Genomic DNA, 2,608 nt, shown 5'->3' with positions numbered 1-2,608 from the left:
TTTAAGTAATTAGTTTGATGGATGCGATCATACCAGCACTAATGCACCTGATCCCATCAGAACTCCGCAGTTAAGCGTGCTTGGGCGAGAGTAGTACTAGGATGGGTGACCTCCTGGGAAGTCCTCGTGTTGCACCCCTCGTTTTTGTTTTTTCCGCCTTGCTAGATAAATTGACAAGAAGGACCACTCGGGAGTGGATTTTTCGGGAAATCTCGCCCTGCCCATCGCGTAGCCATGGGTTTGGATCAGCTCTCCGTTTGGATTGGGATCGGAAGGACGCTAGTATGTCGCTCAAGGATTATATGAATTTTAAGTAATTAGTTTGATGGGTGCCATCATACCAGCACTAATGCACCGGATCCCATCAGAACTCCGCAGTTAAGCGTGCTTGGGCGAGAGTAGTACTAGGATGGGTGACCTCCTGGGAAGTCCTCGTGTTGCACCCCTCGCTTTTGTTTTTTCCGCCTTGCGAGATAAATTGACAAGAAGGAGCACTCGGGAGTGGATTTTTGGGAAAATCTCGCCCTGCCCATCGCGTAGCCATGGGTTTGGATCAGATCTCCGTTTGGATTGGGATCGGAAGGACGCTAGTATGTCGCTCAAGGATTATATGAATTTTAAGCAATTAGTTTGATGGGTGCGATCATACCAGCACTAATGCACCGGATCCCATCAGAACTCCGCAGTTAAGCGTGCTTGGGCGAGAGTAGTACTAGGATGGGTGACCTCCTGGGAAGTCCTCGTGTTGCACCCCTCGCTTTTGTTTTCTCCGCCTTGCGAGATAAATTGACAAGAAGGACCACTCGGGGGTGGATTTTTGAGAAAATCTCGCCCTGCCCATCGCGTAGCTATGGGTTTGGATCAGATCTCCGCTTGGATTGGGATCGGAAGGACGCTAGTATGTCGCTCAAGGATTATATGAATTTTAAGTAATTAGTTTGATGGGTGCGATCATACCAGCACTAATGCACCGGATCCCTTTAGAACTCCGCAGTTAACCGTGCTTGGTTGAGAGTAGTACTAGGATGGGTGACCTCCTCGGAAGTCCTCGTGTTGCACCCCTCGTTTTTGTTTTTTCCGCCTTGCAAGAGGAATTGACAAGAAGGACCACTCTGGAGTGGATTTTTCTAGGGCCCACCGCCCATCGCCAGAGCTATGGGTTTGACTGCATCTCCGTTTGGATTGGGATCGAAGGACGCTAGTATGTCGCTCAAGGATTATATGAATTTTAAGTAATTAGTTTGATGGGTGCGATCATACCAGCACTAATGCACCGGATCCCATCAGAACTCCGCAGTTAAGCGTGCTTGGGCGAGAGTAGTACTAGGATGGGTGACCTCCTGGGAAGTCCTCGTGTTGCACCCCTCGTTTTTGTTTTTTCCGCCTTGCGAGATAAATTGACAAGACGGACCACTCGGGAGTGGATTTTTCGGAAAATCTCGCCCTGCCCATCGCGTAGCCATGGGTTTGGATCAGATCTCCGATTGGATTGGGATAGGAAGGACGCTAGTATGTCGCTCAAGGATTATTTGAATTTTATGTATTTAGTTTGATGGGTGCGATCATACCAGCACTAATGCACCGGATCCCATCAGAACTCCGCAGTTAAGCGTGCTTGGGCGAGAGTAGTACTAGGATGGGTGACCTCCTGGGAAGTCCTCGTGGTGCACCCCTCGTTTTTGTTTTTTCCGCCTTGCGAGATAAATTGACAAGAAGGACCACTCGGGAGTGGATTTTTCGGGAAATCTCGCCCTGCCCATCGCGTAGCCATGGGTTTGGATCAGATCTCCGTTTGGATTGGGATCGGAAGGACGCTAGTATGTCGGTCAAGGATTATATGAGTTTTAAGTAATTAGGTTGATGGGTGCGATCATACCAGCACTAATGCACCGGATCCCATCAGAACTCCGCAGTTAAGCGTGCTTGGGCGAGAGTAGTACTAGGATGGGTGACCTCCTGGGAAGTCCTCGTGTTGCACCCCTCGTTTTTATTTTTTCCGCCTTGCAAGATAAATTGACAAGAAGGACCACTCGGGAGTGGATTTTTAGGAAAATCGCGCCCTGCCGATCGCGTAGCTATGGGTTTTGATCAGATCGCCGGTTCGCATTTGGATCGGAAAGACGCTAGTACGTCGCACTAGAATTATATGAATTTTAAATAATTAGTTTGATGGGCGCGATCATACCAGCACTAATGCACCGGATCCCATTTCAACTCCGCATTTAACCGTGCTTGGGCGAGAGTAGTACTAGGATGGGTGACCTCCTGGGAAGTCCTCGGGTTGCACCCCTCGTTGATTTTTTTTCCGCCTTGCGAGATAAATTGACAAGAAGGAGCACTCGGGAGTGGATTTTTCGGAAAATCTCGCCCTGCCCATCGCGTAGCCATGGGTTTGGATCAGATCTCCGATTGGATTGGGATCGGAAGGACGCTAGTATGTCGCTCAAGGATTATTTGAATTTTATGTATTTAGTTTGATGGGTGCGATCATACCAGCACTAATGCACCGGATCCCATCAGAACTCCGCAGTTAAGCGTGCTTGGGCGAGAGTAGTACTAGGATGGGTGACCTCCTGGGAAGTCCTCGTATTGCACCCCTCGTTTTTGT

The 2,608-nt window shown here is 49.1% G+C and overlaps 9 non-coding genes across 9 annotated transcripts; all 9 read left to right on the top strand.

Annotated features, from left to right (window-relative positions):
- The first annotated feature begins 19 nt into the window (after positions 1-19).
- On the top strand, positions 20-138 carry LOC118347401. The gene has a single exon (XR_004800614.1). It is a non-coding gene; the product is annotated as a 5S ribosomal RNA (ribosomal RNA).
- A 189-nt stretch (positions 139-327) lies between these two features.
- On the top strand, positions 328-446 carry LOC118347400. The gene has a single exon (XR_004800613.1). It is a non-coding gene; the product is annotated as a 5S ribosomal RNA (ribosomal RNA).
- A 189-nt stretch (positions 447-635) lies between these two features.
- On the top strand, positions 636-754 carry LOC118347406. The gene has a single exon (XR_004800619.1). It is a non-coding gene; the product is annotated as a 5S ribosomal RNA (ribosomal RNA).
- Positions 755-943: 189 nt separating this feature from the next.
- On the top strand, positions 944-1,062 carry LOC118347402. Its single transcript, XR_004800615.1, has one exon. It is a non-coding gene; the product is annotated as a 5S ribosomal RNA (ribosomal RNA).
- A 184-nt stretch (positions 1,063-1,246) lies between these two features.
- Positions 1,247-1,365, top strand: LOC118347405. Its single transcript, XR_004800618.1, has one exon. It is a non-coding gene; the product is annotated as a 5S ribosomal RNA (ribosomal RNA).
- A 189-nt stretch (positions 1,366-1,554) lies between these two features.
- Positions 1,555-1,673, top strand: LOC118347407. The gene has a single exon (XR_004800620.1). It is a non-coding gene; the product is annotated as a 5S ribosomal RNA (ribosomal RNA).
- A 189-nt stretch (positions 1,674-1,862) lies between these two features.
- LOC118347404 lies at positions 1,863-1,981 on the top strand. The gene has a single exon (XR_004800617.1). It is a non-coding gene; the product is annotated as a 5S ribosomal RNA (ribosomal RNA).
- A 190-nt stretch (positions 1,982-2,171) lies between these two features.
- Positions 2,172-2,290, top strand: LOC118347403. The gene has a single exon (XR_004800616.1). It is a non-coding gene; the product is annotated as a 5S ribosomal RNA (ribosomal RNA).
- A 189-nt stretch (positions 2,291-2,479) lies between these two features.
- Positions 2,480-2,598, top strand: LOC118347399. Its single transcript, XR_004800612.1, has one exon. It is a non-coding gene; the product is annotated as a 5S ribosomal RNA (ribosomal RNA).
- Positions 2,599-2,608: the final 10 nt, after the last annotated feature.

Source organism: Juglans regia, unplaced genomic scaffold (assembly GCF_001411555.2).
Source record: "Juglans regia cultivar Chandler unplaced genomic scaffold, Walnut 2.0 Scaffold_864, whole genome shotgun sequence".
NCBI lineage: Eukaryota > Viridiplantae > Streptophyta > Magnoliopsida > Fagales > Juglandaceae > Juglans > Juglans regia.
This window is presented reverse-complemented; position numbering and strand designations above follow the sequence as displayed.